Source organism: Oncorhynchus tshawytscha, linkage group LG22 (assembly GCF_018296145.1).
Source record: "Oncorhynchus tshawytscha isolate Ot180627B linkage group LG22, Otsh_v2.0, whole genome shotgun sequence".
Classification (NCBI taxonomy): Eukaryota; Metazoa; Chordata; class Actinopteri; order Salmoniformes; family Salmonidae; genus Oncorhynchus; species Oncorhynchus tshawytscha.
Window position 1 is genome coordinate 33,089,435 of NC_056450.1, and position 12,472 is coordinate 33,101,906.

Here is a 12,472-nt window from a genome sequence, read left to right on the forward strand (position 1 = left end):
TTAGGCTTGTGTGCGGCTGCTCGGCAAACCCTTAGAACTCAGTAGTGAGTGTTGCAACCGTGGACAGACGATTTTTACGCACTACGCTCTTCAGCACTCGGGGGGTCCCATTCTGTGAGCTTGTGTGGTCTACCAATTCACGGCTGAGCCGTTGTTGCTCCTATATGTTTCCACTCCACAATATCAGCACTAACAGTTGACCAGGGTAGACATTTGACAAAAGTATTTCTTGAAAAGGTGGCATCCTATCACAGTGCTATGTTGAAAGTCACTGAGCTCTTCAGTCTGGCCATTCTACTGTCAATGTTTGTCTATGGAGATTACATGGCTGTGTGCTCAATTTTATACACATGTCAGCAATGGTTGTGGCTGAAATAGCCAAATCCACTAATTTGAAGGGGTGTCCACATACTTTAGTATATATAGTATACTATTAACATGTACATTTGATTGCAAACAGAATAAATAGCAGAATAATAACTTCAGAATAAATAATGCTGTAGTTGAAAATTGTACACCTAAGGTAGGCTACTGGCCCTTAGGGTACAAAATCTATTCTAGCACTCAATGTTGTGATTCTCACCAAATAGGTTGTCCTCTCACACTATTCAAACCCCACAATCAATAAACAGTTTATGATCACAAATTAAAATCAAATAATCCGAACTAGAAACTCCACACATTTTGACATTTCTGTGGAACCTTGACAATTTCTAATCAATATCCAAAAACAGCACACATGATTTTTCACGCCAACATGCACATCATGATCTTTTTCGTTTTTTGTTTGGCACTTACAGTTGAGGTCGGAAGTTTACATACACCTTAACCAAATACATTTAAACTCAGTTTTTCACAATTCCTGACATGTAATCCTAGTAAACAATTCCCTTTCTTAGGTCAGTTAGGATCACCACTTTATTTCAGAATGTGAAATGTCAGAATAATAGTAGAGTGATTTATTTCAGCTTTTATTTCTTTCATCACATTCCCAGTGGGTCAGAGGTTTGACACAACTTTGGAAGTATGCTTGGGGTCATTGTCCATTTGGAAGACCAATTTGCAAACAAGCTTTAACTTCCTGACTGATGTCTTGAGATGTTGCTTCAATATATCCACATACTTTTCCTGCCTCATAATGCCATTTATTTTGTGAAGTGCACCAGTCCCTCCTGCAGCAAAGCACCCCCACAACATGATGCTGCCACCCCCTTGCTTCACGGTTGGGATGGTGTTCTTCGGCTTGCAAGCCTCCCCCCCACAACAATGGTCATTATGGCCAAACAGTTCTATTTTTGTTCCATAAGACCAGAGGACATTTCTCCAAAAAGTACAACCTTTGTCCCCATGTGCAGCTGCAAACTGTAGTCTGGCTTTTTTATGGAGCAGTGGCTTCTTCCTTGCTGAGCGGCCTTTCAGGTTATGTCAATATGGGACTCGTTTTACTGTGGATTTAGATACTTTTGTACCTGTTTCCTCCAGCATCTTCACAAGGTCCTTTGCTGTTGTTCTGGGATTGATTTGCACTTTTCGCACCAAAGTATGTTAATATCTAGGAGACAGAACGCGTCTCCTTCCTGAGAGGTATGACGGCTGCGTGGTCCCATGGTGTTTATACTGGCGTACTATTGCTTGTACAGATGAACGTGGTACCTTCAGGTGTTTGGAAATTGTCCCAAGGATGAACCAGACTTGTGGAGGTCTACAATTTTTTTTTAGGTCTTGGCTGATTTCTTTTGATTTTCCCATGATGTCAAGCAAAGAGGCACTGAGTTTGAAGGTAGGCCTTGAAATACATCCACAGGTACACCTCCAATTGACTCAAATGATGTCAATTAGCAAGCAGAAGATTATAAAACCATGACATCATTTTCTGTAATTTTCCAAGCTGTTTAAAGGCACAGTCAACTTAGTGTATGTAAACTTCTGACCCACTGGAATTGTGATACAGTCAATTATAAGTGAAATAATCTGTTTGTAAACAATTGTTGTAAAAATTATTTGTGTCATGCACAAAGTAGATGTCCTAACCGACTTGCCAAAACTATAGTTTGTTAACAAGACATTTGTGGAGTGGTTGAAAAACGAGTTTTAATGACTCCAACCTAAGTGTTTGTAAACTTCCGACTTCAACTGTAAGTGAGGGTTTATGACAAGGGAAACGGTGTTGCAGTAGTCTAGTGCGTCGTTCGGGAATAATGACATGTGAACAACTTTGGGGCACTTTGCGTTCACATTGCCCTAAAAAAAGGGAACCGGAACTCGGAATTCAAGCTAACCGAACTCAGGCTCTTTTGAAGGGCCTGAGTTCCTTTGGAGTGTTCACACTGCACAAAAAAATTGTCGAACTGCACTGAGTTCACAAAAATGATCTGAAAGGGACCAAGTGTGAAAACACCATTAGTCTGAACAGGCCTCAAAACGTGTTCCATTTTACTCGCGCTGTGCGTAATTTTGAGCGCAATGCCGACTAACCGTCCAGAACTACACCTCCGCTCCAATCAAAATCAAAGTGGCTATAGCCCACACATACACTGTATCACTCGCTTTACTCAGATGCCCATTATCTATACATCCCCCATAATTATTCAGGACAAGTGGTGGCCTAGATATCTTCTAATCTATCGTCTCACCCTTCATTTTTCTATAGGCAGCTATTATGCTTATTAGACATATGCTAGCTATCATTATAGGCCTATACAAAAGGCAGAAATAAGGACCACAAGCCTGTGGCACTTAAGGTATTCCCTTTTGCCTGGATAATTATGAATATAAGCAAGTGATTTGAATATTAATCTATGATTAAATTACCATAAATTGCAGATAATCAATTATGCAAAAGAAAAATAATACCAGGAAGATATAAGGGGTGCACATTCGGATGAAACTTGCCTAAAATAATAAGGTAATTTCCCTTGTGTCTTGCTCTTTGAACTTTATTCTGTCTTTTCATAAATTGCCCCCCCCCCCCCACACACACCCTTTGCGGTGTTTTCCGGGATCACGCCACCACTTCCACTTGGAATCCTGGCGATATGGCTGATAATGGAATGGGACCGTGTTATCGTCAGCGCCAAATAGACAAACCCATAGTGTAGCCATCTTAAAATCACTGGTCGAATAGAGCCGTAGAACATATTCTTACATAGTCTAAATAATAATTAGTGATTAAATAGGCCTATAGGTATTCCATAGCCACCTCCTTCACTTGCCACCTCGTAAGCTACCGCGGTAGCTGCACAAACTTGTCGCAGTGGATAGCATACAATCGTTTGGATTGCCCTATCTACAGGACTGAGTCTCGCGTATTCGGATCTTTTCAGGTTCGTATTGTTACAATGTTGCTTTTCCATGTCTGTGACTGACGTTATTATTTTGTGGCTGAGTTTTGTTAAATGTTGTCACCCGTTAGTTGAAGTTCAACTCACGCTAACCATGACGGGTTAGTGCGAATCGTGGGCTATGATCCTATTGAGATTGCAGTTTTACAGTGGCGTTTAGCAGCAGGATGATATTAATTTATCTGATTTGCCTGCTTAGACGCGCAAGGTGTTGATTCTGTAAGGCTACTAGGAAAGTCAGCCTAACCAGCAGCCTCAGACAGCCTACCATCACTAGCCATAACCTAGTCAACAAAGCAGGTCATGCTATGCGGGCTATTCACCTATCTACACCAACAGTGTTCTATAGGCTACAGATGTAGGTTAAGCCAAAGACAGCACAGGAAAGATCAACCAATGGTCAAAATCAAATTTCATTTTGTGCATACCTTCCACATATCTCGACTACTTACTGTTCCCTCTAACTTTTGTATGCCCTGTCATACTCTACCCTTCCGGATGCTCTGTTCCAGGAAAACACGAGGAGAGGGACGGAGTGAAAGGGAAAGGCCGGGGTTCCGAGAATCGCGCTTTAACTCAATATTTCGACCATTGCGTTATCCCTGAGAGCCAGTTCACTAGCCTACTATAGCTAATTGTGATGAAATCTAGTCTTGGCTGGATCTCTGCCATAGAGATAGATGCCTGAAGTCTCTACATGGGCAGTCCGCGAATGGGACAGTGTTGTTTGTTGCACCTTGCATGCATTCCAGAATACATATAAAACAAAAACATCATTAAGATAATGGTAATTTAGTAATATTATAAAATAATCCTGATATGAATGTCTATATTTTTCCTTCACGATCCGGTAAACCGTCCGTGGTGGGAGTATCATTGACCGATGCATTATTGATGTGGCTGTCAATGGATGTCCGGGTTAGAAATAATACGCAGCGATCGTTGCCATCGAGGTTAATAACGGTGTTATAGCCGGTGAAGAAGTGCACCGGACATACGGTATGTTCTTGGTGAGTCGCATAACATATCTGAGGTTATGAGCTTCCCAGGCCTTTTTACATGTCAGAGAAGATGCGCATTTAAAAAAAAATGTTGCATGAAAACTGTTGGTTCATGATTCAAGCAGAATTACCGGTGCACTAGTTTCCATCAATAAGTTAAAGTGATTACAGGGACAACGCCTGCCAGGTTGTTCTTGTTGATGCAGCCAGGTGTTGAGAGTGGGTAGCCGATATTCAACCTGCTTTCACAGTCCAGTCCACTGTGTAGTGTTGATTCTGGTCACAGAGATTCTGCCTTTCTAATGACGTCATCTATTCAATGTCTGTTTCTCACGACTGAGGGGAGTTCATCACATTCCAATCATGCAAATATTTATGCGTTTTTCGCCATATTCACCACCTCTATTGTCCCGAGTCGACTGCATGAACTCGATTGATTGGTGGCATGAATTCTATTCCTATCTCACCCATGTTGAAACAGAGCGTGACATCTTTTCGATTTCTCATTCAGAAGAAAAACAATGACATAGACTGTTTTGTCCATGCTACTTATAAACCAGTTATGAAACAGTAGGTAAGCTACAATAACCTATGGCTTATAAATTTAATGAATAAGACAGTGTCTATAGAGCCTTAGTCTTCTAATGGGTCCACGGGTCTTCCACTGTGGCCCAGCTGTGGTCCATTTTAAGGGATATAGAAGGAATTAATGTGGTGTTTCTTTCTGTGTACTCTCTTTGACCCCCCCTCTCTCAATACACATCATGTATCTCTCTCTCTCTCTCTCTCTCTCAATACACATCATGTATCTCTCTCTCTCTCTCTCTCTCTCTCTCTCTCTCAATACACATCATATCTCTCTCAATACACATCATGCATCTCTCTCTCTCTTTCAATACACATCATGTATCTCTCTCTCTCAATACACATCATGTATCTCTCTCTCTCTCTCTCTCTCTCTCTCTCTCTCTCTCAATACACATCATGCATCTCTCTCTCTCTCTCAATACACATCATGTATCTCTCTCTCTCAATACACATCATGTATCTCTCTCTCTCTCTCTCTCTCTCTCTCTCTCTCTCTCTATCTCTCTCAATACACATCATGTATCTCTCAATACACATCATGTATCTCTCTCAATACACATGTATCTCTCTCTCTCTCTCTCTCTCTCTCTCTCTCTCTCTCAATACACATCATGTATCTCTCTCATCTCTCTCATCTCAATCTCACATCATGTATCTCTCTCTCAATACACATCATGTATCTCTCTCTCTCAATACACATCATGTATCTCTCTCTCTCAATACACATCATGTATCTCTCTCTCTCTCTCTCTCTCTCTCTCTCTCTCTCTCTCAATACACATCATGTATCTCTCTCATCTCTCTCTCTCTCTCTCTCTCTCTCTCTCTCTCTCTCTCTCTCTCTCTCTCTCTCTCAATACACATCATGTATCTCTCTCTCTCTCTCTCTCTCTCTCTCTCTCTCTCTCTCTCAATACACATCATGTATCTCTCCCCTGCTCACTTTCTTTCCTCTATTCCATACATGTCTGTTTTTGTATTTTTGTACTCGTTTCCTCCCTCTCTCCTCCCTTTTCTCTCTCCTCCTTTTCTCTCTCCTCTTTCCTCCCTCTCTCCTCCCTTTTCTCTCTCCTCTTTCCTCCCTCTCTCCTCCCTTTTCTTTCTCCTCTTTCCTCCCTCTCTCCTCTTTCCTCCCTCTCTCCTCCCTTTTCTCTCTCCTCCCTTTTCTCTCTCCTCTTTCCTCCCTCTCTCCTCCCTTTTCTCTCTCCTCTTTCCTCTCTCTTTCCTATTTTCCTTCCTCTATCCTATTTTCCTCCCTCTATCCTATTTTCCTCCCTCTATCCTATTTTCCTCCCCCTATCCTATTTTCCTCCCTCTATCCTATTTTCCTCCCTCTATCCTATTTTCCTTCCTCTATCCTATTTTCCTCCCCCTATCCTATTTTCCTTCCTCTATCCTATTTTCCTCCCTCTATCCTATTTTCCTCCCTCTATCCTATTTTCCTCCCCCTATCCTATTTTCCTCCCTCTATCCTATTTTCCTCCCTCTATCCTATTTTCCTTCCTCTATCCTATTTTCCTCCCCCTATCCTATTTTCCTTCCTCTATCCTATTTTCCTCCCTCTATCCTATTTTCCTCCCTCTATCCTATTTTCCTCCCCCTATCCTATTTTCCTCCCTCTATCCTATTTTCCTCCCTCTATCCTATTTTCCTCTCTCTTTCCTATTTTCCTCCCTCTATCCTATTTTCCTCTCTCTTTCCTATTTTCCTCCCTCTATCCTATTTTCCTCCCTCTATCCTATTTTCCTCCCTCTATCCTATTTTCCTCTCTCTTTCATATTTTCCTCCCTCTATCCTATTTTCCTCCCTCTATCCTATTTTCCTTCCTCTATCCTATTTTCCTCCCTCTATCCTATTTTCCTCCCTCTATCCTATTTTCCTCCCTCTATCCTATTTTCCTCCCCTATCCTATTTTCCTCCCTCTATCCTATTTTCCTCCCTCTATCCTATTTTCCTCTCTCTTTCCTATTTTCCTCCCTCTATCCTATTTTCCTCCTCTATCCTATTTTCCTCCCCTATCCTATTTTCCTCCCTCTATCCTATTTTCCTCCCTCTATCCTATTTTCCTCTCTCTTTCCTATTTTCCTCCCTCTATCCTATTTTCCTCTCTCTTTCCTATTTTCCTCCCTCTATCCTATTTTTTCTATCCTATTTTCCTCTCTCTTTCTATTTTCCTCTCTCTTTCCTATTTTCCTCCCTCTATCCTATTTTCCTCCCTCTATCCTATTTTCCTCTCGCTTTCATATTTTCCTCCCTCTATCCTATTTTTTCCTCCTGCTATCCTATTTTCCTCTCTCTTTCCTATTTTCCTCCCTCTATCCTATTTTTTCCTCCCTCTATCCTATTTTCCTCTCTCTTTCCTATTTTCCTCCCTCTATCCTATTTTCCTCTCTCTTTCCTATTTTCCTCCCTCTATCCTATTTTCCTCCCTCTATCCTATTTTCCTCCCTCTATCCTATTTTCCTCTCTCTTTCCTATTTTCCTCCCTCTATCCTATTTTCCTCTCTCTTTCCTATTTTCCTCCCTCTATCCTATTTTCCTCCCTCTATCCTATTTTCCTCCCTCTATCCTATTTTCCTCTCTCTTTCATATTTTCCTCCCTCTATCCTATTTTTTCCTCCTGCTATCCTCTTTCCCTGGGAAGATGTGTAGATTAAGAAGGAGGAGAGGAAAGAAACAGATGAGGAGCCCAGAGACCTAATAAAGAGAGTGGGCTGCCTTGCATGTTATCACTATTGTGTTTGTGTGTGTGTGTGTATGTGTGTGTATGTCAGTGTGTGTACATCTCTGTGCTTGTGTATCTCAGTGTGTATGTGTGTGTATCTCAGCATGCATGTGTGTGAGTGTTGCTGTGTATATGCATGTGTGTTATTGTTTGGAAGGAAAGGCCAGGAAAATGGATTCTGTAGTGGGGCAGACTTGTTTACTCATTACTCATGCATCCTCAGTCAGACTGCTGCTCCAAGCAGGACTCTGAGTGGCACTGAGTGCCCATTTCCGCTTTGCCACTAAGCCATATGTACAGTTGAAGTCAGAAGTTTACATACACTTAGGTTGGAGTCATTAAACTCGTTTTTCAACCACTCCACAAATTTCTTGTTAACAAACTATAGTTTTGGCAAGTTGGTTAGGACATCTCCTTTGTGCATGACACAAGTAATTTTTACAGCAATTGTTTACAGACAGATTATTTCACTTATAATTGACTGTATCACAATTCCAGTGGGTCAGAAGTTTACATACACTAAGTTGACTGTGCCTTTAAACAGCTTGGAAAATTACAGAAAATTATGTCATGGTTTTAGAAGCTTGGAGGTGTACCTGTGGATGTCATACCAAACTCAGTGCCTCTTTGCTTGACATCATGAGAAAATCAAAAGAAACCAGCCAAGACCTCAGAAAACAAATTGTAGACCTCCACAAGTCTGGTTCATCCTTGGGAGACATTTCCAAACACCTGAAGGTACCACGTTCATCTGTACAAACAATAGTACACAAGTATAAACACTATGGGATCACGCAGACGTCATACCTCTCAGGAAGGAGACATGTTCTGTCTCCTAGAGATTAACCTACTTTGGTGCGAAAAGTGCAAATCAATCCCAGAACAACAGCAAAGGACCTTGTGAAGATGCTGGAGGAAACAGGTACAAAAGTATCAATATCCACAGTAAAACAAGTCCTATATTGACTTAACCTGAAAGGCCGCTCAGCAAGGAAGAAGCCACTGCTCCAAAACCACCATAAAATTGCCAGACTACGGTTTGCAACTGCACATGGGGACAAATATCGTACTTTTTGGAGAAATGTCCTCTGGTCTGATGAAAGAAAAATAGAACTGTTTGGCCATAATGACCATTGAATGTGTTTGGAGGAAAAGGGGGAGGCTTGCAAGCCGAAGAACACCATCCCAACCGTGAAGCATGGGGGTGGCAGCATCATGTTGTGGGGGTGCTTTGCCACAGGAGGAACTGGTGCACTTCATAAAATAGATGGCATCTTGAGGATGGAACAATATGTGGATATATTGAAGCAACATCAGTCAGGAAGTTAAAGCTTGGTCGCAAATGGGTCTTCCAAATGGACAAGGACCCCAAGCATACTTCCAAAGTTGTGGCAAAATGGCTTAAGGACAACAAAGTCAAGGTATTGGAGTGGCCATCACAAAGCCCTGACAAAGCCCTGACCTACAGACAGAAACTAAAACAAGAAGCTCCCACGCTGAGGTCTGTCCAACGCTGGTCCGACCAAGCTGACTCCACACTCCAAGACTGCTTCCATCACGTGGACTGGGAGATGTTTCGTATTGCGTCAGACAACAACATTGACGAATACGCTGATTCGGTGTGCGAGTTCATTAGAACGTGCGTTGAAGATGTCGTTCCCATAGCAACGATTAAAACATTCCCTAACCAGAAACCTTGGATTGATGGCAGCATTCGTGTGAAACTGAAGGCACGAACCACTGCTTTTAAATAGGGGCAAGGTGTCTGGTAACATGACTGAATACAAACAGTGCAGCTATTCCCTCCGCAAGGCTATCAAACAAGCTAAGCGCCAGTACAGAGACAAAGTAGAATCTCAATTCAACGGCTCAGACACAAGAGGCATGTGGCAGGGTCTACAGTCAATCACGGACTACAGGAAGAAACCCAGCCCAGTCACGGACCAGGATGTCTTGCTCCCAGGCAGACTAAATAACTTTTTTGCCCGCTTTGAGGACAATACAGTGCCACTGACACGGCCTGCAACGAAAACATGCGGTCTCTCCTTCACTGCAGCCGAAGTGAGTAAGACATTTAAACGTGTTAACCCTCGCAAGGCTGCAGGCCCAGACGGCATCCCCAGCCGCGCCCTCAGAGCATGCGCAGACCAGCTGGCCGGTGTGTTTACGGACATATTCAATCAATCCCTATACCAGTCTGCTGTTCCCACATGCTTCAAGCGGGCCACCATTGTTCCTGTTCCCAAGAAAGCTAAGGTAACTGAGCTAAACGACTACCGCCCCATAGCACTCACATCCGTCATCATGAAGTGCTTTGAGAGACTAGTCAAGGACCATATCACCTCCACCCTACCTGACACCCTTGACCCACTCCAATTTGCTTACCGCCCAAATAGGTCCACAGACGATGCAATCTCAACCACACTGCACACTGCCCTAACCCATCTGGACAAGAGGAATACCTATGTGAGAATGCTGTTCATCGACTACAGCTCGGCATTCAACACCATAGTACCCTCCAAGCTCGTCATCAAGCTCGAGACCCTGGGTCTCGACCCCGCCCTGTGCAACTGGGTTCTGGACTTCCTGACGGGCCGCCCCCAGGTGGTGAGGGTAGGCAACAACATCTCCTCCCCGCTGATCCTCAACACTGGGGCCCCACAAGGGTGCGTTCTGAGCCCTCTCCTGTACTCCCTGTTCACCCACGACTGCGTGGCCATGCACCTCCAACTCAATCATCAAGTTTGCGGACGACACAACAGTGGTAGGCTTGATTACCAACAACGACGAGACGGCCTACAGGGAGGAGGTGAGGGCCCTCGGAGTGTGGTGTCAGGAAAATAACCTCACACTCAACGTCAACAAAACTAAGGAGATGATTGTGGACTTCAGGAAACAGCAGAGGGAACATCCCCCATCCACATCGATGGAACAGTAGTGGAGAGGGTAGCAAGTTTTAAGTTCCTCGGCATACACATCACAGACAAACTGAATTGGTCCACTCACACAGACAGCATTGTGAGGAAGGCGCAGCAGCGCCTCTTCAACCTCAGGAGGCTGAAGAAATTCGGCTTGTCACCAAAAGCACTCACAAACTTCTACAGATGCACAATCGAGAGCATCCTGGCGGGCTGTATCACCACCTGGTATGGCAACTGCACCGCCCTCAACCGTAAGGCTCTCCAGAGGGTAGTGAGGTCTGCACAACGCATCACCGGGGGCAAACTACCTGCCCTCCAGGACACCTACACCACCCGATGCTACAGGAAGGCCATAAAGATCATCAAGGACATCAACCACCCGAGCCATTGCCTGTTCACCCCGCTGTCATCCAGAAGGCGAGGTCAGTACAGGTGCATCAAAGCTGGGACCGAGAGACTGAAAAACAGCTTCTATCTCAAGGCCATCAGACTGTTAAACAGCCACCACTAACATTGAGTGGCTACTGCCAACACACTGTCAATGACACTGACTCTACTCCAGCCACTTTAATAATGGGAATTGATGGGAAATGATGTAAATATATCACTAGCCACTTTAAACAATGCTACCTTATATAATGTTACTTACCCTACATTATTCATCTCATATGCATACGTAGATACTGTACTCTATATCATCGACTGCATCCTTATGTAACACATGTATCACTAGCCACTTTAACTATGCCACTTGGTTTACATACTCATCTCATATGTATATACTGTACTCGATATCATCTACTGTATCTTGCCTATGCTGCTCTGTACCATCACTCATTCATATATCCTTATGTACATATTCCTTATCCCCTTACACTGTGTATAAGACAGTAGTTTTTTTGGAATTGTTAGTTAGATTACTTGTTCGTTATTACTGCATTGTCGGAACTAGAAGCACAAGCATTTCGCTACACTCGCATTAACATCTGCATTAACATCTGCTAACAAATAAAATTTGATTTGATTTATTTGATTTGACAAATAAAATTTGATTTGATTTGATTTGAGCTCTCAATCCTACCAAACTGAAAAATTTGTGGGCAGAACTGCAATGCTAAATAGCGTGTATGCTGACCCACTGGGAATGTGAGGCCTAAAGCTGAAATAAAACCTGACTTATTCTGACATTTCACATTCAGCTCTGACCTAAAACAGGTAATTTTTACATGTCAGGAACTGGACAAACTGAGTTTAAAATTTGGGCTGTATGTAAAACTTCACTGTATGTAAACAAACTGATTATGGGAAGATTGTGGAAGTGTGTGTGTGTGTGTGTATACATTTGTTTATGGCTGCCGAAATGTTTGACCCAAGTTAAACAGTTTAATGGCAATGCTACCAAATACTAATTGAGTGTATGTAAACTTCTGACCCACTGGGAATGTGATGAAAGTAATAAAAGCTGAAATAAATCACTCTCTGCTATTTGTTGTCTATATGTTGTCTATATGTTGTCTATATGTTGTCTATATGTTGTCTATATGTTGTCTATATGTTGTCTATATGTTGTCTATATGTTGTCTATATGTTGTCTATATGTTGTCTATATATTGTCTATATGTTGTCTATATGTTGTCTATATGTTGTCTATATGTTGTCTATATGTTGTCAATATATTGTCTATATGTTGTCTATATGTTGGAGTTCAGGCTTTATTTGTCATTTAAGTAAGACAATTGCATGACTTTCGCCCATTTCAGAGTAAGAGGCCAAGTCAAAAAACAATATTTTCAGTCAGTCATAGTTCATGGCTTTTTGAAAGAGCTGACAGAAGTGGTTTCTCCACTCACAGCTGTCCTCCAGTTAGTTATGAAGATGAGATCCTAATGAAGCAAT

At 42.5% G+C, this 12,472-nt stretch overlaps 1 protein-coding gene across 4 annotated transcripts in view; it reads left to right on the plus strand.

The window, feature by feature from the left end:
* The first annotated feature begins 2,996 nt into the window (after nt 1-2,996).
* Nucleotides 2,997-12,472, plus strand: part of LOC112222327 (cyclin-dependent kinase 16) — a 118,155-nt gene continuing 108,679 nt past the window's right edge. For 3 of the 4 annotated variants that reach the window (XM_042304098.1, XM_042304099.1, XM_042304100.1), the window contains exon 1: nt 2,997-3,323. The gene's annotated coding sequence lies outside the window, so the exon portion shown is untranslated. The remainder of the gene's footprint in view (nt 3,324-12,472) is intronic. The other variant, XM_042304102.1, reaches the window with a different exon arrangement.